Source organism: Zootermopsis nevadensis, unplaced genomic scaffold (genome assembly GCF_977971745.1).
Source record: "Zootermopsis nevadensis isolate Lab colony 2312 unplaced genomic scaffold, Znev_1.0 Znev_ptg000027l, whole genome shotgun sequence".
In the NCBI taxonomy this organism is placed as follows: Eukaryota; Metazoa; Arthropoda; class Insecta; order Blattodea; family Termopsidae; genus Zootermopsis; species Zootermopsis nevadensis.
In genome coordinates this window covers 3,514,852-3,538,243 of record NW_028259159.1, presented here as the reverse complement: position 1 = coordinate 3,538,243, position 23,392 = coordinate 3,514,852, and the positions used below count along the sequence as shown (strand labels likewise).

General features: G+C 38.4%; 1 protein-coding gene across 1 annotated transcript in view; it reads left to right on the top strand.

Moving 5' to 3' along the window:
* The window catches only part of LOC110829861 (uncharacterized), a 297,508-nt gene that overhangs the window by 211,030 nt on the left and 63,086 nt on the right, over positions 1–23,392 (top strand). The window contains exon 6 of the mRNA XM_087356519.1: positions 12,927–12,995. The gene's annotated coding sequence lies outside the window, so the exon portion shown is untranslated. The remainder of the gene's footprint in view (positions 1–12,926; positions 12,996–23,392) is intronic.

Sequence of the window (23,392 nt, the reverse complement as noted above, 5' to 3'; positions counted from 1 at the left end):
TTCGATTTCCATATGGGGCCGAGGTTTATCTTCCAACCGCATTCAGACAGCCTCTGGGGCCCACCCAGAGTCCCATCAAATTGGTCCCCTGGCGGATAAAGAGGGCGGAGCGTGAAGCTGACCCCTCATCCACAATTAGTACCGAGTTTACGAATTGCTGCAGTAGTATTGATAAAAGCGATATTCAGCTGACACTTTCAGAAAATCATGTAAGAAAATTTACAGGGTCGTTTTAGGGTACCGTTTATTTGGTCAAAATTCAACTGTAGGTTTTGAAGTCCTTATCAGGGCTGATTTGCTAAATCGCCCAGACGATGGAAGCAATAAGGACTTCTGAAACGTTAATAAACTATCAGCATCCACGGCCCTATAAAGCAGAAGACAGCCATATAATATTCTTCTGGGTTAGCTTACGGTTCAAGGCGGTTTTGTTAAGTGCTGAAAAATTTCGGACTACATAAAAGCAAGGGAGTCCTTCACCGATTAAGAAACTATAATTTCTACAAGGCAGAATCTGTGTAGTATGATTTGTTAGTTAATAAATATTAATTGTTTTAAGGTACTGTGCCAACATTTATATTATTAATGAGTTTGAATACGGCTCGTTATTCTTCCTGCTATCAGTGTTATGATCACCGACCAATTCAAAAGCTAAATTGTTTTTCCCTCAAATTGTTCCGTGGCCGACCAAGACCTCGTTTCCAGTCAAGTTCACAAAATAAAGTCTGAAGGAGATATGGAAGATGTGGAGCCCTGATTACGTTGGCACAAATCTCCAAATGCATGCAGAGCTTTAGGAATACGAGAAACTGGGGCATATATAGCACAGTCCACTGACAGGCTTTATATGAAGCTGTTATCGTAACCTCCTTTGATGGACTTTGCGGGGATGTGTGCCCACATTCTATATTTTTGTGCTGATGACTGTTTTATGATCTTTTCGAAATTCGTAATTTAGATTGATTTCTGCTCAATATATTAGGAACTGTTGATTATAGGTTTTCTTTTAAATTAAACTGACGTCTACTGCTTGAAGAATAAAAAAATCGTGCAAGAATAATTTATGACTCTGTGTAATATAGTTGCATGTTCAGCTTTGCAACGAAGGAGTTGTATTTTAAATAAATTAACATAAATGGAAAGTAATTATTCAAAATCGCAAATAATATATTTAGAAATATATTTGGGTCCCGCCCCCTAGGATACATTTGTCCCTCTATTGTAATCATTAATTAATATTTGAATGAATGTTCTCTCCGATCTAAAAAACAACAACCGTGTGTCGGCACAGTAATTTAAACAAAGGATTTCGCTCCATTAGGACGACACAAACAGTACACTTGGTTGGACCTGTATACAGTCAATGCAGATTTTTTTTAGTTTCCATTCAATTACATCGTGAGCATTTTTCATCACTGTTCTGGCACCGCCAATACAGTTAAAATACTTACTGAACCCTTTAAATTAACAAGTAGTTACGTAAAAGTAACTCAGACGTTCGTATGTCGCTGCAACTCCAGGTACACGTTTTTAACTGGATTAAGAATTACGTAATTAGTAATCAAAGTTAAGTGAGGGGAATTTTAACAAGGAAACGGCAGAGTTCTTAATTGCACTGCTAGCTACTGGGTAATGAAAACAGTGTTTTGTTGACGCAGGTAGATGTAGCACTAATTCAAATCAGTTTGGGCGCAAAAGTTTCTGGTAACACAAAGCAGATTTTTATTGCAACAAAAAGACAGTAGTATCTAACTGGTTCACGAAGAGTATAGAGCATGGTCCATCTTGAGAAAATAAATTCTTTAGGTCGTCAACAAACTCGCCGATTTTTATAATGTCGACTTCTCATTACTATGTTCCAAACAACCCGCCACCGGACTCAATTATGTTTCATATTCCGTAGGTCCCAGGCTCAAATCTCGAGCCAAAGGGTCTTGTTCCTGACTGAGACCATACGTGCGTTTCTTCAGTCCCAACAGGTAAATGCCGGAATGGTACCTAAAAATTACGCCTCGACCACTTCCTTCCTCATCGTTTCTAGTTCATCATTCACTATCATCCTCTCATTCTGAGCTACTGATACTGTCGATAAATTAAGTGTGAATAAAATATGTAAAACGAGAACATCAGCAACGCGTTTCACATCAGCCATGTTCCTGAAATTGGAAAGAAAACCTTTCCTATCGAAAAAAATGTTCTGCACACATCTTCAGCTGTTTCTCAAGACCGTGTGGTCAGTTCCAAATTGAAATAGCTTTATTGATTAAAGAGCTTATCATGAAAAATATAACGTCATCCATAACACAGGTCAGACGAATTTCTCAACTTCGAGATATTTTCGAAACGTATTACATTCTTTGAAGAAAGAAAATGAAGCAAAAACTTCTATAGTATATTTATTTATTTCCGTCAGTACACAAACTTAGTTGTTAAAATTGGTGTTATTTAAGCTAAAACTTTAAAATTTGGCGCTTATCATCGCTATTACGATGTTACAATTTTAGCGCACATTATTTTATTTCACAACATGTTTCAATGCAACTGCATCATCTTCAGGCTATTTTCGTCTTTTAAAACTAATGTATATTTACAAAATATAAAATATACAAAAAATATAAAATATAAAAATATACATTAGTTTTAAAAGACGAAAATAGCCTGAAGATGATGCAGTTGCATTGAAACATGTTGTGAAATAAAATAATGTGCGCTAAAATTGTAACATCGTAATAGCGATGATAAGCGCCAAATTTTAAAGTTTTAGCTTTAATAACACCAATTTTAACAACTAAGTTTGTGTACTGACGGAAATAAATAAATATACTACTGAATTAAGCACAAACATGACGCATTTAAACTACAAAAAAAAAACTTCTATGTTCTAAGGAAACAAAATCTTTCGTCACACTCTTTTTTATTTCAAAGGCTAAGTTTATTTTACGTACTACCACAGAAACTGATACTGCTTCTATACAGGGTGAGTCAGAGTGACCAGTTTCTGATTCATTACTGTTTTTGGATTGTGTTATGAATGTTACACCCTGCATAAACAGATCTGGCAGTGAAGTAGACGTAGGATTTTATGACCACTACCTAGTGCTAAAGTTGAGAATATATGATTATTGACTCCCACATATCTATACGTCTTCGTGGTGTGGTGTTGAGCACAGAGACAAATGTAACTTTTTAACCGAATTGAATTAAATTTTTCTAATATTAGTAAGGCGTTCAAATTTTATCCAAATATCTCGGTTCGCAGCTGAGGTGATATTGCTATTTAGATCCGTGCTCCATAACGGCTCCATATGGTTGAGAAACCAACGGCAGAGGAGTTTGACAATTTGCAACTTATTCGAGGTGGAACGCATTGCTGCAAATTGGCAAACAGTCCTAGATAACATTGTAGCGTGGATCTGTTTGCGTTGGGTTTATATTCAAAGTGTTGCTGTTCTGCCTAGTGCTGTAGTGTAATGCACTTCTGTTCCTTACCACCAAACATCTACTGCCTGTGCAGAATGTGGTGTGTTATAAAGAAAAGAAGGGCACAAAGCACTGGTAAAGTGAGTGGATCTGTATAAATGGTAAGCAGGACAACGCCAAAGTAACGTTGAATGTTCATACAGTAGCTTATAGTTCATTCACATTCTCAACTCCAGAGTAACAGAGTAGCGGAAAGGGCTGCAAAGTGGTAGGATCGTGTCCCTTTTTGACAATTTCCAATAGAAAGTTCTGAACAGTTTACATGGTTTGCTCATTTCTCTGTCTGCTATGGAGTGTAGAATTGAGAGTGGGAAAAACTGAACTACTGAGCGGTTTCATATAGTGAAAAGGCTTTGTATTAGTAAGGCACATGTAGTAGAAATAACAGATAAGATATTCATACACAAATTTAATCGGAAAACCTAAATGGAGGAGACTTTTGTGATAGCTAAGCGCAGATGAAAAAAGATACTACTAAAATGGATTTTAGAGAAATATGAAGTTGAACTGGGACTAGTAACGGGCTTTTGTATATGTGATAATGACTGTTTGTGTTCCCAGGCAATTTATTTAAAACCTCAGCGACTATTCGCTTCTCAGGGAGATTCTTTAGAAATACAAAGTAAATTATTAAACGATGCAGAAAATATCCGCTCTCCCTCTTTGAAGATTGCTTGAACACTTCTCGTGTGACTAAAAGTTATGTTTCTATATGAAGTACAGAGAGGTCGTTGGACGTACGTCATACGTAATATGTGCATTACACAAACCTGCTGTGAAGCTTTTCTTGTCAGTAACAAGCTTGACTGTGTTTAGGCCTCGCACATCGGATAATAAGGGATCGTGGAGACAAAGATCCAGCCTTGATGCGGCTTATAGGGGAGGGGGGGGACTACAGCCGTAAAAGTCCCCTGAAACAAAGCTAATGAGATTTAGAGCACTGAGACCAATTTCCAGCGAAGTCTCGTTATGAAACGGTTGCTTCAATCGAAATAGTTAAGTGAAGTTTTAGAAATGTAAAGGACTACACGAACGACTAAACACGGTAGTTTATAATCTGAGAGTCACATCTTGTACCGCGTTAAACATTCTTAATAAGACATTTAACCCTTACCACTCAATTTTATTTAGCAAATATTCCGTATCTCGTTTTTTATGTATCTGCAGCAATTTAATATATGGTCTGCAGCGGTGAAATGTCATACTTCTGAAGACTTGACCCAGTCATGCACTGCTTTTGTTAGAAATAAACAGAATGTCTATTGGGTGAACTTTATATACTTCCACAGACGTAATACATTCTGCTATAATGTCAAAGATATAAATAAATTTGCAGTTTGATATGAAATATCGTTGAAATAAGTTTAACAGGTTTATTTATTGATCCAAGACGTGAAATATCTTGACCGCTTCGCTCACCACAAAACAGGAAATTAAATAAGCAAGCTCTTATTTAAAATTGTCTGAAGCAAACTAAGTGAACAAAATGCAGATATCACCATACGATCATGATCGTGGCTTTATCTTGGTTCAACTGCCGTGAGTAGGAACGTACGAAATTAAGAAGTAGTGGATTGAGAAAGAAGAAGACAGGTAGATAATGAGAAGACAACATGGTGTATCAGTGTTTATGTCCGGAAATATACATAATGCACCCAAGTGGATTCTATACGGAACTTATTAACCACCCTCATTGAGCCTTCCTTTCGTTATGTACCCAAATCAGTTGTTTTAACTACATCGTTGCAGCTGATACCCTGGGTAAAATAAAATATGCGTACGGACGGACGGACGGACGGACGGACAAACAGCGCTTATCAGTGTTTCAAACGCTTTTATATAGGCCACACTCCCATGATTGGTAGGCACCTTAACGGAGTTTGATATATTTTTGTAATTGCAGTTCTTTCGTAAGAAATACATATCCTCCTTCGATTAAGTAATCTAGTTAATCCATGTTAAATATTTTCTTACAGTTCCAGTAATACCGAACGGAGAGTTCATAATTTTAGTGCAATGTAAATGCTACTGTAAAGACATCTGTGTACTATACATAACATAGGTTGAGAATCATTGCAAAAAATGGTTGGCGGTCAGCAAGATTTTACAGACGTTCATGTATCATTCATGTCCGTGAGGATATAATCGTCATGTGGAGAACAACCAGCTTTATTGCTGAAAGGGTTGCAGTACATCTCCTACACAACCATGAAATATTAAACCAGTCTGTCTGCCACTCGCTCTTCCCTCGACTTCCAATAAATTTCTCTCTGGTATGAAAACCCCTTTTACCCTAACCAACCCATCCCCATCTGACCTCAGTACCCTCAGAATCCCGAGCCCATTTCAGGTGCAATCTCTTTCGTGTACCCTTCCGTCGTTTTTCGTTCCATTTCGTTTTGCTGTGTATTCTTTTCTATAAAAACTGTTTCTTCGTCGTTGAGAATCGGAAGATGTTACTGACGCAAATAAAACGGTGCATACTCGCCTAGATATAATTGTATGAGTGAATTTTCTTCTACGATAACCTGATAATTAACTGATTGAAAGAATTCCATTGGCAACTACTTCTAAAGGTCGTGTAATTCCTACTCTACAGCCGTGTATAAAAATGATAAATTTACAAATTTACGAAATACGTGGCTGTACCTATAGCTACCTTGTCTTTTAAATATGTAAAAATTACATTTTACGCAAGCTATCGGTCTGTGCGAGTGATATACGTACATACACCATGAAAGAGAAACAAAACTGTTTGGTCATGGTCTAGAAGTAAGTCCAAAATATAACATGTTTCCAGAATACAGATCAAATTGTGACGTAATATCTTACCTTGTTCTTTGAATCGGCAGTAGCAAATTTAAATGCTATTCGTGAGTAAATTAAATCGGATTAGGTTTTGGAAATGTAAGCTACGATTCAGTTTGGAACAATTTCTCGTCCCTTGCCCTATCTGCAAACGTTTGAGTGCGGTGGTGAGGAGACTGGGGCCCCAGCCGCCAAACCCAAATCTAATAACTTTACTGGCTGAATTATCTCTGTTCTACTAAACGCGTAATGCGAAAACATTAAGTAAATAATATTTTCATTTCTTCACATTTTTTAAGTGGCGAAGCTCTTGTACCGCATTCAGAATTTTCCTCATGAACAGAGACTTTTTTGTCGTATTTTGTTATTCCTGCCACATCTCACCCAATTCGCTGTTCGTGTTCATTCTCTCATTCATCATTCGGCGCTCCATACTGTGCCCCCAGAACCTCTCAATAAACTGTAAATCAATCAATCAAATCTAAGGAAACAGTTTGTATGTAAAGTTTGTTTTCCGCAGACATCTAGAGCAAGGCGCATCATTTCTTTCGCTCCAGTTCATGCTTTTCAGACTTTCAGATGTGAGAAATGGGTAGAATAATTTAGAATTCATAGTGAATGCTTCAGGACAGAGCTAAGTAATCAACCTCATAATATTTCTTTGTCCTTACAAAATTTAACTTTATCGTATCGATATCCCACAGTCTTGGACCTAAGTAGGATCACGTAAATGAGCAGTAATACAGGAAGATGAATTTACAGATTGTTATATGTTGCCTAACGTTGCTGAGATAGTGAAACGCAGGAGACTACGGTGGGTTGGGTATGTAGATAGGGTGAGGTACACGGAGCCCTTATACAATATTGACGTGGAAAGCACTTGTCAAAGGACCAAGACCTCAAAGGATTTCATAGGATGACATTAAGATGGAAATTAGGGAGAAGGTTCTGGGGATGGAAGCAGACTCATTTCAATTAAACTGTTGCCTTTTTTTGATTTCGCGTTTAACAGTTTTTTTTACGAGAAGTGATTTTACATTACTCCTTACTCTATATTTATAAGACAAGAGATAATTTTCGTCAAACACAATTTTCCATTTAAATGGGGTTCCGTTTAAGAAAAATTTTAATATGCAGCGTTATTATTCGTTATGAAACGGCTCCTGTGGGGAGGGGGCGTCAGGAACTACCGTACCCGTGAATTTATTGTCTTCCGGGTCTCTTGCTATGCAGTGAGCATCATTCTCGCAGAATAACACAGTTTAACGTCTACGCAATAAGAAATCTGTTCGAAGCAACATTTTCCAAGATTCTATCTTAAAAGTATGTTAGCTTCCAACTGGGGTACGCTTCCCTGTTGTTGTTCTGTATTGTGACCGCAGTTGTTACTTCGTCGATAAATACAGTTGTGACGCATTTAGCAATCTCGATCCCGTGGGCTGGAATATTCCGCATCAGCAGCTTGGAAACATAAGCAGTCTTCCGCTCGCTCTTATTTTCTTGCTGATGTTCCAATAAAACCGTCTGCAGATAACTTTGCAGGCTTTTTACAGTCTATGCAACGTGATAAAGAAATATTCATGATTTTACTCGTGTATTCCCTTAGTTTATATGCATCTGTTAACCATACAAAGTTATATCTGCTTATACAGTTACGCTTTGCGCCACTCATTTGTATTTTCATTTAGGCTTAACGTAACACTGTGTATGCTTTGTCACTGCTCATTTTACTTTACTTAAACGTTTGAGTTTCAAAACTGCATTTTATTAAATTCAAGCACAGTAGTCCTGTAATATTGATGGCGTGGTTACAGTGCTAGTAATGTATTTTGGAAGTTCAAGATGCCATTATAGACGACGTTAATTCATTCTGAGATTTCTCCTAGTATTCTCCCATTTCCTGGAAAAATTGTAAGATGTGTGATACTACTATGATTGTGTAGATGACAGTATTCTGGGTTATTGTACCGTGTTCAGACTTTTGCCAGTATACCAATGTTTTGAAGGAAGCCACTTCTTCCATCTTCAGGGCTAAAAATTGAAGCAGTATTTCTCTTTCTGTGCAGGACAGTTTAGAGCCAGCAGTCTGCGCGACCTTCTCATGTCGCCGTGGAAACCTCAGACCTTACAATTTGGTTATCAATTATTCCACTCCACAGAATTATAATCCTTTGTACCAGAGCACTGCCTTTCGGGCACAATTTTAAATTTATGACTACCAATATGAGTGAGACAGATTATCGTGACTTGACTGTACTTGGCAGGGGGCGTTGTGATATATTACCATTGTTACTGTTCACCGATTCTATTAACGGACACTGCCACCTTGTTAGAACCTTGCCTTGTATCCCAGAAACGTGCTACGAGATAAATGAAAGAGAAAGGAGTTGGGTGGGAGCTGCATTTTTGTCCCCTAGAGACTGTTATAGCTGAGAGCAGAGGGTTTGTATTCCTCGTGGAGGGTTAGATCGATATTTAAAAACGCGACAAATTAGATCAATTACTTTTATAGAGAAGACAGAAGTCAGTGAGTCATACTGTATTGCAAAACCGGAATTAAACATCTGATCTTTGAACACCATTTACAGATGCTGATATTTTTCAGCGAGAGATGATGCCTACCCACAAAGGGCCCCGACTTAGTAAAATTGTTGATCAGCGCATTAATGCACCACGAGCAGTAAAACAACAGATATAGCAAAATCAAACAAAGCAGGTGTCGTTAGGTAAAGTTTAATTTAATTTCTAGTGTTTCTCTAATGCTTATCCAACATACAATATCGGATTATAGCAATATTGTATTTCGTAACATACGTAACATGTACATTTAAAAGATTATTGATATTCTGGGATAGGTAAATGCAAATGGGAAAATAATATGACAGTTGTATGAAAAATTTTAATGTACTGGCACCTTCGTAAATTTGTTATAATCTGTATCATATAACTAGTGCCAGCTCTTTCAAAATTTGTGGCGTTAGTATGTTGCAAAGCTAAAGTTTTTTTCTTAGATTCTGTATCTGTTGCTATCCTCGTAACACAAGGTAAATAATTTAGTATGACATTTCGTATTTGTTTTTCATGCATTTCCATGAATCTGGACATACAAAACATATGCCGAGTTTTGCAACTCAAGCCTTCAGTTTTCACGTGATGCTCTATTTCTTTGCTTCCAAGTACGATTTGGCGTATTTAGTTTACGTGTTTTCGAGTAGTTCTGTATCTCTACGTCAACAAGTTTATTTCCGTGTCGAAGAACGCCTCGTACCTCGTCGGTGTCTAGTCGACCGTGTAAGGATACATTCTACAAACATCCAAAGAATCTCGTAATCGTGTCTTGCCTAAGACTTGCGAGTAACATAAATTCCTCACGTTGGTATCAGCCTTTAACCTAGACAGTCCGCGGGCGAACTGCGAATCTTGAGCTTCCTGAAGACATTTAAAGAATTTAATTTTACACATTTTACCAGCATTCTTTTACGTCAGGTTTCTGCTAAAATATGGCGCCGGTTACAACTGCAAGGGTCTATTTCTTCTTCCCTTACACAAACCCAGAATCGCAAATGTTGATACAACAAGTGAAACTCTCTCGAGAGTATCAACAAGCCCACCAACTTAACTCCACTGTGCAGAAGCATTCTTTAAAAGAAATGAAATTTCTCATCTTATGGTCATTCTCTGTGACGTTCATTTCAACCGCCTTCACGTGGAACTCGAATGAGAGGAAATATGTGAAGGAAGTTGAAGACGAACCTTTAGCTGATTTATACCCACAATTTTACCGTGGCGGTGGTGGTGGCGGCCTCCAGGTGTTCTTGCCATTTTGATTGAAACATAAATCGGACCGACTGCTGGGAACGCATCGGGCACCAGTCACCGGTCACCCCAATCCACCCCTCTCATCAATCTGTCGTATCTTAACTGAACGTCCCACTGGAAGCAGGGCGGTCCATTGGCGAATTTAACCTGTTCTGCAAGACCGCTTTAGTCCGTACAGCCGTTCTCATGCAAGGCATGTGGAGTCGAAATGGATGGCTCGCATTCAATTCTAAAACAATCCCTTCATGTTTAAAATGAACACATTAGCCCCGAGACAGATTTTCCTCCCAGTTTTGCTCCCTGATTATTATCATTATTTAATTGGATCTCCATACTCTACCAGCGGACTAGTGCGACAGGTGCAACCAACCTGCACGTTATCAGAATATTAATTAGTATTTTGGATTCAGGGTAGTTGGTGGAATTCAGCTTACCATTGTCTTTCCTGTTTGAGGCTAATTAACGAGGTATTTAGGGGAAGGAATGACTAATTTTGTGTCGGTAATACATTTATCTGTCTGTATCTCAGAATGTGTGGGATCGAATGATGGACGGAAAAGACGAATGAAAGATGTAAGAAGAGAAATACGTAAATGAAAATAATGAGAAAGGAAAGAGAGACGTACTTGACTGTAGAGAAATAAATGAAGCGAGGAAGTTAGGCCCAATAACCACGGCAGTCGTTTAAGTTTGAGGGGGGGAGGGGGAGATCGGAAACGGGAAGACGTCATGTCGTAAGAAACAAGGCACAACAGGTCCGGGGCCTCTTGTTTTCCCGGTGTATCGGGCTCGTTTATATCCCGTGTCGCGGACAAGACTTTGTATGTGCGTCTTCCTCATCTTCACTCGCATCACGTCAGCTCTGCACGGACATCAAGGTGGCTCTGCGGCTAACCCACTTTCAGTAACGAACTTCTGGCCCACCGGTGTGCGGCGATGAGCTGGGATTGAGTCGTAATTCTGCAGGGGTTAGGCGCACGGCCTGCATGACAATAATTCCACATTCTCATGTTCCACTGCTCGTTGCCAGGACGCACATCCCATGTTTATTTACTCTCATAACAATCTGATATTTCCTGCAGTAATGACCTATAGCTCATTCTACAAAATGTAAAGCATTGACATCAACGGAAACTATTAAAGTAACTCTGTTTTAAAATTCTTCTCACAAAGATGTGTGCAGGGAATGAATAAGTCAGTCCTCTGGGTTGTGACACCGTGTGAGACTTGCAGGTACACGTCATTGTTTCGGAGTAAATTGCTGTCTTCATCTTCAGGACTGTATATCCGTATCTACCTGTAAGTCCATACGACGTTCGACCCAGAAGACTTAACATCGATGCAATGTGAGAACCTCAGATGTCACAAGTTAACGGTTGTAGCTACAATGCATTCGAAGTTTTAGTTCATAACAGACAGGGAAATTTGAAAATAATTGGCACCGCACCTTCTCGGTCTCGAATCTGATACGTTCTCAACGGAGCACCATTGTCTTCCCCTACATCACAGGCATAATATTTTATAATAACCATAATCAAATTGCCTCATATACATTTATTTTGTACTCGGATATTAAGTTTCACCAAAATTCGCTAGGTACAAAGATGGAACGCGCAGACACATGAGCTGACATAAACTAGCGTTCCATTACCCTCTTCATTTATGTAAATTATACAAAGAATGCATATATATGTTGAGTCCTTCGCGAGTTCTCATCTCGCCAGAGCAGACCTGTTTAATGCCCAACGGCAGTCCCTTAATTTGACGTGGACATATGTTTCACTGCCACTGCAAAACAGTGGAGTATGTAAGAGGACAGATTTACTGGACACGATGACTGCTTGTCTGCAAAACACAAAAGTGGAACAAGTAATAAATATGTCTAAATTTGCCTCACATTCTTGTTTGCCTGCTCGGATGCCCTTTTTATCTGTTCAAACCACCATTGTTTTCTTTCGGAATCAGATAATTGTGACGCTTAGGAAGTGCGGACATTCTCGTACCTATAATGTTAATTGAGTTGGGTGCAATTTTCTGTCTAAAAAATACAGATTATAAATTTGAAAAAAATTGGCGTATTCTGAACTCCATGTTCGAAAGGCAATAAACTTGAATGAACGAGATTCGATTTTAAATTGTAGTTTTAATAAAATTTAATATAATATTTTCACTAAACACGAAAGAGTTGGGTTCATATAATTTATATCATACATCCAAAATAATTAAATTAAATTCTGATTACTGTGTACTGAGTAGTAAGTGGGCCATGATGCCCAGTTATATTATTTCAGTTATTGTAGTTCCTCACACGCTCTCTCTATAACTAATTCTATAAACAGAGTCCTCGAGATTATTTTAGCTATTCAGTTTTCTGACTTCGGACTGAACGATTGGAGTTTGAACCCCAGCTTGGTCAAAGGACTTTTCTTTTGGGTCTACATCCAGACCGGCTCTAGGGTCCACCCAGCATCCAATCCTGTGGGTTCTAGGGCTCCTTTCCCCGGAAATTAAGGCGATCTAGTAACGAGACCGAGAACAACTGGAGTTATACCACCTCTCATCTTTGCTTTATATTTAAACTTCGAGGATGTTTAATAAATCACTTTCATAATTCGGCATTGTCTTGCTTTCTCACAGCAAACGAATCAATCTACAAATTACCTCGAAACGAGATATTAATTTACTCTTTCATTAAATTGCATTGCGTAGCGTCGGATGTTAGTGCTAACTGGACTTTGTTAAAGTGTACTCGTATGTGGTGAACCATACTCATGTTATCAGAGAGAACTTACGATATATTATTCCTTTTTTTTTTTTAGAGAACGCGACCCAGTGAGAGCGAATCTAGCAAGAGAATCACACTTACAGTGGTACACCTTTCATTATGGGTGAGTAATGACCGCTTGTTCTTGTACTATACTGTCAGACATGTTTATGTAAGTTATTCGGTTTTTGCTTGTGTTCGTAATACGAACTGAACATTGTTTGAAAACTGTGCATTCTCCTATTCTTGTGTGATTGATTATGGGCATGTGCGCTTAACTGATATCCGCACGGATCGCAACTAAACATTATTTTTGTTTTCTAGGGTCAGTTACGCTATTTAAGAAAGCGATCATTTTGAGTTTTGTAAGAATGGTTCGTTCCTTCACATTTGTGAGAGGTAGGACATCACACAGCATATATTAAACTAACATTTTTTCAAATAGATTCATTTTACCTGATTTTCTCTTTTGGTAATTTAACTACGCTTTTTCAACACAAAGAAATATAAGCTGTCTAATGGTTGGACGTTTGTGAACTGTGAATGGAAACGGACACCGTATTGTGTGCTCTGAGATTCGAATGTCCTGTTTCCCGAGTACGAATAAATATGTTGTGTTTTACCACGTACTTATATCTGAGCTTCTGAAGGGCACATACTGTAGCGTAACATGTACGATTAGAGGACAGATCAAATAGCCAACTGGTACTGACCTTTATATCAATTCTTTCAAAACTCACCTTTGTCGTAGGAAGATTTTGGGAGAATTGTTTCGCAGCTGCTGGTTTCGATTTTGACTGCTGCCAGTGATGTCAAGGCTAGAAATAATGTGTTTAACGAGTCAGCTGGAAGAAAATTCGGCAACTATTGGTAGCGTTATATAAAAATATATCAATAATATTTCCATAACAGATTAGTAATCCATATTATTTCAGTGTACTTTATTTTAAGAAACGCTGCATTGAAAATAAAGCTTATTCTTACCCGTAGCAACAATACGATATAAAATAGACAAATATTTAACACAACTGCGATGTAATGAGTATAGGGTTTAGATAACACTGTTAGATTTATTATAACCTTCATCTGTAGGTGATTAGTTATGGTAAGCAGTAGACATTCACATGAAGTAAAAAACATAAGCAGATTTTGTGAAAATCCATGGTATGTATGTTCCCGATTTGTGACGTAGGATAAAAAGCACATTTGTACGAAGAATTACAGTTAGCCTCATAACACACTTAACCGCGACTCATCCATCCACAGCGAGAACACTTGGCAATCCAAATATACACCGAATGTAAGTGCCAAAACATCGCAAGTCGTAATATCATTGTCGCCGTCGAGGGGTTAGCATATCTGCTTTGTATTTGGGAGGTTCTAGTATCAAATGTCGGTCTGAAAACCAGCTATAGGCCAAGTTCGTAATAATTTTATGCTTCTGTGTGAATGTTGGGATAGTAGCAACCTTAGATTTTACTATTACATCTGTCTACTATTTTCCAAATTATCATTAATAAATTTTACTATTTGAAACTACTTAATGTTTTCAGTTGAGAAGGATGGTAATATAAACAAAACAAAATAAATTCAAATTAATTCTGGGATTAATACTTACAACCGGTCACGACCGCTTCCTTTTATAACCTTCTCATCTCATTGTTGATAACAATTACCTTAGGTTTCAACAACGCAGTGTTTGCACCCAAGAGGGTACATAATAATTCTCAGTAGCATGTGGTCTGTAATAAATGGCAGTAGATCTTGCGTTGCGTTGTATCCCGATTATAAATAAGTAAGGGCCAAAACCTTGCAGTCCTCCATGTCGTAATTCACATCTCTCATCTTCTATCCACGCCCGCTCAAACTGGAAGAACGTGTTTTACTGCACCGGGAGCAAAGCAGAATATGTTTTGCAATTTTCTTGCTACTGGATGGAAGCAGAGAGAAGAAGAACAAAAACCCACATGGTTCGCCATGGTCTCATGCAGCAGTTCAGCTCTCTCCCAACTTCACACCGTACACTTGCATAATTAGACGTCACAGTTAATTGTTTCTGTATAATTGCTCGGTGGTAACCCAAGCCACCGCTTTCCCAGGAGATGAGACTCGAGTCATTTTCAATTCCGTCCGACGTTCCCGCCTGTATTTTTACTGCAACCAACCACAAGAACCGCGCGCTTTGCCTTTCTGCCCTTCTGAATTCACATTTGAACGCGAGGAACTTTAAAATTAAAATCGAGCGGTCTGTTCATCGAAGTCGACCAATGCGCATTACATATGCATATTTGCGACTATAAAAACATCACTCTGATCGAGAGTACTTGTCAGGGTACACTACTCCATCTCTCGCCAGCTGTCGTTATTGTCAGGGTTGCAATAGCGTCCTGATTCTCAGGGCTTCGCATCGAATGAGGGCGAATGGAGATGAAGTTTTGCATTACCTCATACCACTACCTAAAGGGAAACGTAGCTTTAGTTTCGGGCTCAGTCCATTGCTTACAAAATTCTGTATCCTGTACGAAATGGAGTGTTTCAGTGTTAAAATATTTTGCTGGCAGCTGTAAGTTTCTTTAAAGGTTTAAAGTGGAAAAGCCGAATCGTAGAAATAGGTATTTCCGTAAATCACTCAAAATTCCATCTAGGCTAAAGGTGATGTTCTGACGAACAAATTACAGCCCGTCCGGAATATAACGTAGCCAGGTTTCCTGCTCCGTGAACCTTGTAAATACGACGTTTATGTAAAAATACCTTAGAAGTGGAATACTTTGTTCTGTACAAGAAATCGGGGAGAATGAACTACGCCGAATACTGTTGTGAAATAAGTTTCAGTGTTGGACGACACCACTTTCAACAGCTGCTCTGAAACCATGGCAAGTGTAGCAAATTCGCTGTCATTATTCATTCACGAATGAATCTTCCTCCCTCTGTAGCTGAAGTTCTGAGTCTTTCTACCGCTTTAGTGCCCAAGCAACTGCTAGTGTTTCCCTTCCTTCGAAGTTTTCGTAAACTTTTCTTTGGGATTATCTGCGTTTTCTTTCATGTGAAGAGTAATGTTAAAAGTTCGAATCACCGCTATGTTTTATGCTATTATTGGCATTCATTTATTGTTCTCCTTGTTTACTAATCTGTATATCAAAGATTCTAAACTGTTCAAACAGTGAAAGAAACTTGTATGTTCAGTTCCTTAAAATCCCTTACATTTATCCTGTACAGAATGGGCATTAAGGCGCATATAAACCAGATTACAATAGAATACTCAGCCTTCCTGCACAACAAGGCACAGTGAGGAAGTCGGTCTTTGGTTCCTCTGAAATGTATTGTTTATGTCATAGAATGTAGAGCTTGTTTTGTTTTGTTTTGAGCTCATAACCGTTATTGTGATCCACTTGATTAAAGTTCTTTTGTTCGTCTCCTGTTTTGAATATTAATGTTATTTACCGAGACTTACGCTTCAGAGCTTTCATACCGGATACAATACAAGGAATATAAGCATTGCAACACATAAGAGAACACTGTTAATCCGAATACTCGTACGTTTAGAACTACCATTCTTTAAAAACCAAGAGGCTTAATAGAAAATGTCATACGAATTTGATAAGAACGCGCTTTTTAAAGAGAAAATAATTTCGTAAAATTTATTAAAACTATGTAACGTGGATTACCTAAAACTCTATAGGATTAAACGTTTAACTAGCTCCATGGAGCAGTCATCTTTGAGAACATTACAGTCGCTCAGCTGGTGAAGAAACCAGTTCTTAAAAGAGGGCCACACGTACAGCGATATTTAAGGACAGGGCACCCCATTCCTTGTGCTGATGCCATAACACATGGCGTGTGAGCGTAGTATATTTCTTTGGTGTTCTACACACGTGTATCTTACTCTTGTGCTCTTCTGCCTGCCTCGGAAGCTGAGCAGGTCAAGTTTTATCTCAGCGGAATGGCCGCGCGCCTTGTACAATTAATCTCATGCACACGAGGCGTCGCTTGATACAGCCACTTAAAAGGTCTGTATGTATGCGCTGTTATTAAAATGTAGCAAAGCTTCACATATTTTCGTATACCTAATTTACACCCTTCTCACTACCAAACAAGACGGATCATAGTAAGTGTATCTTTATCACTCAATTTATTGAGTCCTCTTATGCAGAAGATTGTGTGCTCTTCGCGGTCCATAGCTCGAATACACCTACTTCCGCTAAAACTCTTAATTTTTTGTAAAAAAGAACTCTTGTGACTTTATTTATATTGAACCATTTCTCGACTTCCAATTACAGCTGAACGTTAAGTTCGAATAACGTTTACTGCTAGTTTGTAATTCTGACAAAGGATTTGTATACTTGAAGTTAAGGTCATTATAAGCTTATGAACTATGGGGGTCACATACCGGTAAGATAGAGGGAAACATGTTTGCAGCGAGAGGTTGACCTAGAGGCAGAATTCGAGACAGTTGAATCCTACTATATTTGTCTTCGATTTGTGTAATTTAAAAGAAGAGAGTGGAACGTGCCATACATTCCACTGAATTCCTATGTAGTCATTGTTCTATAGTATGTTAGTACTATAGATCATGCCCACTGTAGCTAGTAACACCGTCGAAATTGAAATATTGCCTCGCTTCGAGAACGAAGTGAAATTGCCTAGGGGAATATTCAGAGCCATGACACAGGAAGATACAGGAGGTGGGAGAAAGTTACGTAACGAGAAACTTCGTAATTTGTACTCTTAACTTAATATCGTTGAATTATATAATTAAGCTATAAAGTGGGTAGGACATGTTGAATGCGTGACATTTGTTTTTGAGAAGAGAGTATGCATTCAAAGAGTTTATTCGCTCTTAGACAGTGATTTCAGAATAAGCTTATAAAGGAACAGTAAGAAATAATTAATATTACATAGTCCCTGTCTGGTGAATTGGTAGATATTTCTCAACATATTTCTGAAGGAAATGTTAAGTTCGGAATTCTTCATAATGCAAGGTACGAAGATGGTGTTCATAACAGACATATTTCAGCTTAGAACGAATTGAAGGACAATGAGTAATTTGAAATGGAATATTGTGATAAAGTTCTAGATTAGCTCACGCAGTGATAAGTAATTTTAACCTCGTGGAACCAGGAAGAAGCAGTCCAGGTTGAAACAGAATAAATAGTGATGAAATATTGGAAATTGTGGAAACATTGTTGATTAATATGGAGCATGTGTTTCTGTAGGGATATCACTTGATTAATGTTGAAATTAAACTAAATATTAATCGTCTAATTGGTAAATTACTACTATTATGAAATATAAAATAATGAGATTTAAAATCCAAATACAATAAAGTAGTATTCCCTTGTTCAAAGACCAAAGTTTGCATACTAGGCGATTCGATTAAAACAGTAGGCAAGAAGACAGCGACTGTTGCCAGGGATTGGTCAGATATTGACATTTCTCATTGTACTTGCTAGATTGTTGTAACTCGTCGTACTGGAATGGCAAGATCCTGAGCAAATTCGCCTCGCCGGTTTTGACAAGCAGCAAATTTACCTGGTCCGTACATAATCATTGTATTTGTCACATTTCGCGCTCAGTGGCGTTTTCCTGTATCCCACATTGAAAAGCAAGGAGATTGTTACGCAGAGTGCTTCGGGAGTCTAAACTCCATGGCGACTGAACACTGCCAGACGCTTAAATTTCAGGGCCGCCGGATTCAGTGCGTAAAATGTTGAAAAGCGTTCTTTGGAGAGTTTCGATTGAATTAACTGCTCTGGTCTTTATTTTTGCAGATGTGGTACTCAGTTAAGTTTATACCATGAAGTTATGTTTCCAAGGAAACCAGACTAATGAAAACAAACGTGCGTTTATCCATGAGTTTTAAAGCCAAAATTAAACCTGTTCTACCGGAGCAATTTAGCCGAGATGCACGAAGGGTTGATCCCCGTGTTACCAAATGTTTAGACTACGTGCTTAAATGCTGTGCCGGAGAAGTTGCCGCTAGAGGTAGGCAATTTCTTCTACACGTTCTCTTCGCTCTATTTTGGCATGTTTACGAATGGCTGGTCAGAGGAAATACCATAGACGTTAATTATTTAACGCTCTGGAGCACGAAGCTAATCTACATAATATTTAAAAAAATCGGTTCTAACCTCAGAGAAAACATGCCGGGCTTCAATCACAAAGATTAGTTGTTTACTGTTGTTTGGGGAAGTAATTGCTGTTTGTTCGGAGAATCATACAAAACCCATGAATACACTCTGTGGGCAAAACGCATGGTCACTGAATGCTAAAGCAGGTGGTACAGTTACCACCGTGCTTAAAGGGCGAATGGTATGACCAGTTGAATGGACAGGAACTGCGGAATAACGATGAATAAACCACAACCACAAACCATGAACCATGTGTAGTGGGGTCTGCCAACTTCCTGTTCCCTGGCCACTCCTTGACTACGCGATCTGTTTCTGAAATGATCTTTCGCTATCAAGATTGTTCTTCTTGTACAGCATCCCATCTTCCCCCTTTTTTCGGACTTCCCTTCATTTACTATTGTCGTTTTCTTTAATATATCTTCGTCTGTTCCCCACTTTAGGTTATCACTTTCATTTATATTTATCTCTGTCTTCCCTCATAGTCCCGCTTTGGTCATTCATTCATTCTTTTATTCATTCAGATGTTTGGTATTTTGTTCTTGTGTACGTTATATATGTAATATTTCTTCCAGTCTGTCATATTTGCTGATATTATTCATCTAGTGCATTGTTATTAATATTTTATAATTTCATAATAGCCTTTCGACATTTTGTTTTCTTTGTTTGTTCGTGTACTGCTTGTCGTAACGAAATGAAGAGCGGATTAAATTCCTAGCATTTTACGGTTCTATTCTGTCGTATTAATACATGAAGTTAAAATATTCTGACCAACGTTGGTACATTTTCTTTCATATGGGCGAGACAATTGATTTCTGAATGTAACGCAATATTTAGCTTCGGAATACTAAGGAGAACTTAGACCTAAGAGGAAGGAAATAACAGAAAGTTGGGGAAAATTACATAATTCTGTGGTAGATCATTTGCACTCTTTGCCACTTATTAATAGGAACATAAATCAGAGAGAATTAAATGGCTGCAAATGCAGAACGAATGGGACAAATAAAATCCATACGCAGTTTTAGTTCCAAAATATGGAAAGTAGACTCACATGAGAGGGTAGCGTAAGCTTTCAGTGGCTAACAGTCTGGTCGGTAGTTTGGTACCTTTGCTCGCATAATGTCCACTTAAGGTCACCTCAGAGAAAGCAGGAGATGTATGAATATTCCTTCACACATTTCCGCTCTCTGGTTTTGCTGTTGACATAAAGTGAGTTGCGGACGGTCGCTCCGTCCTCATCTTTAGGATATGCTTGGTTGACGCGTGCATATTCACGTAAGGTGAAGCGTCTGACGGAATTCAACAAAGTGGAAATGAGAAATATCACCAGACCAGACGATTCACCACGTAATTCACATGTCAAGGCTTCGAAAAGTAAACCGTTAAATTCATAGGGTGACATTGCTCTTTACTTCGTCGGAAAATTTGAAAGAAATAAGTAAACGGGGGACATAGGCGTAGATGAGAGGACAATATTCAACTGTATTCGATTGAATACTAAATAAGAAAAGCTTGCGTAGCCGTGTTCAGAACAATAATGTATCGAGACAAGTCAGTCGATACTTTGTCATGTTCTTCATACAAACTTCATCATATCAATGCGGGTGGGCTTTCAGAGAGGCAGGAAAAGTTTCTTCCCCCTTCGCCGACACTTCCACTACACCAGGAATTGTTTTCTCGACGCAAACCTTCATGGAGCGGCAAACAAACCTCAGGAAACTTCTCCTGAGATTTCAGACCCCCCCCCCCCCTCCAACGTTTGCTGGAATCCCACGGGCGCTGCTTGGAATCTCGACAACTACCACTTCACGTCTCGTGTGGAGTGACGCTGCCAGTGAAGAGATGAATAGAAATCTCATGCGCTATAACCTATATCAGTGTTGAAGTGAATTTCTAGGTGATGGCGTTATAAATCCACACAATATTCAGGCATTCTTAACAGACACAGAGGAATTGTGTCCATCCGCATATTTCGTATCCGAATTCGCTTAGCGGATTTGAGAAGAAATTTGTTTGACGTCACACTGAAAGTAGTCGCGTGAATTTAGTGTTATTAATTTTTGATTCACTGAAGCTGATGTGGTACAGTCCACGACTGTAATCTTGAGACTTGCAAGGAATGCAGTAAGTGAGTAGCGATAAAGGCAGACGCTATCCTTCCTCCTTCACCCCACCTCCTCAACCCGTAAGTCTCAAGATTACAGTCGTGTACTGTACTTAATGGTGTTTACAAAAGTGATTCACCTGACAAAGAATTAGTATATGACAAAATGTAGCTCAGTCCTTCAAAAAACAGTGTTAAATGTATGTTTCACGTGCCTCAACATTCTGTAGCTCTGCATTTAGCCCACGGATTGTATTTACGTGTTTCCTATGCTTTTTTTTTAGAATAAATAATAAATTTCTTAAGCAGCATTAACCTTTTCATGTAATGTAGACGCGTTAATTTTTCTTGGTTCAGAAACTGAACTTTGAACAATTATTTTGAAAGGGGCGCGTACTTTCTTAATGTGTGTAATATTTCTCTGTAGTTCGCATCCCATTTCACTGGATATTAAATATCAATGGTTGCTTTATGCATTGAAACCTTTTTCCTTTCAACCGGGAACTTGGAAGTCTGCATAGAAATATGAATATTTAAATATTGGCATACTATGTTAATATTTGTGCGTTGTATAAGAAACGAATTTTTGTACTGTACAGAAACAATCAGCACATAGTTCTAAACATAAATTTAATTACCATAACTGCAATATTCACTGAATTAACAGCTGCGTGTCTAGAAAGGGACGAAATTCGAATTCAGCTTATTTTATTCTGCAGTTACTTTTCACAAATAGAACAACGTGGTTTGAATTCAAAATTGCCGCATCCGAATCAACATAGTTCTTTCGTTACATATATGAGTACCTGATTTTAAAATTCAGACCATCACTCCCCACACACTGTCGGAAAGTAGGTCACTTGTGTACTCCAAATGAGAGCACCGTTACCATGGAAACTGGAGAGTGAAACCACGAATAATATAAGCCTAGTAAAACCTGACTTTTTAAACCTAGCCCCCTTGCAGCACGAAGGGGAAATATGGTTGAATTTTGGTTCCCAGGTTTTAGGAACTGTGACATTCCAGTCTGAAAAATATGAATTATAAGGAGAAATTTACGCATCGAAAACTGAAAAGAAACTGATTCTTTAAACTTTTTTGCCATTGTGACGAACGTTTTGTTTGTTAGCTTGCGCTTGAACAAGAAGAGATTTTACCGTGGAAATTGTCTTCCATGTCGACCAGTTATGAATGAGGTGAAAATGTCTATAGGTCCGCCCGATTAGAGACTATTAGTTCGGTTTCTAATTCAAATTCATTAAACGGGGTTATTATACAGGTCTATAGCTTATTATGCGTATTTTACATAACATTTTATATAAGCAAGCTTACTGAAGAATTCATAAAAAATCTGTTTTAACCCCAATCGAATCTGAGTAAAGTGGCTTTAGACAACTAATTGTTGAAGTGTCATGCAGTATACTTCAGATCGGGCAATTTCAGAGATAATCTGATCAAGTGGTTTATGATAATCACAGTAATATGCCATGGAATGTCTGGATGAAGTTGTGTGCTTTACTCTGATGTAGGGTAATGTAATTACATCTTCAAAGCCTTGAAGTCATCCTTCGGATCAATATGGCCATTCATAGACGTGTATCATTTACACAGTGACACACACGTTTAACCTATATCTGTTGTTCTGGACGTTACGTTTACCTAATCGAATTGATACGACGAATGCAATTTCAGAATGAAATGTATTCTGAGAATAGTTTGAGATATCTGAATTGTCCTTTTTATCCTCACGTACACATATCATGAGACGTAAACGTTCGAGAATTTAACCCTGTGAAGCCGAAGAGAGTCAGGAATTGTAGTAGATGAGTAGGCGCAAAGAGAAAAATTTGTCGGTAGGTCCCCAGCCGTGCTCGGTCGCCCATCTGATATGTACGGGATTAGAGTGGTAGATTGGTGAAGCAGAGACAACTTAATTTTGGTAACACCCTCTCGGGCATGAAATCATGCAAACTGCTTCAAACAAATATAGAAATTTTTACTTAAATATCAAGTGGCCGGTTGTAACTGTAATTATACTTATTGAGCACAAGTTTATTAAGAATTGGATATAAATTTCGGAACACTGTTTGCATCACGCACTAGTTTTGCAAACAATTTGTGTGCTTGTAATTTTTTCCACCAACATTTCTAGAACATGTAATGTGTCATGTAGGCCTTCGTCTTTCCTGTGCCACAACACTCTCACATGATAGTGCTCTGTTGTGACTACTGCCTAACAGAGGGTCTGTCCCCTGTGCCAATCGCATGTCTTTCTGTCATCATCCATCCCAT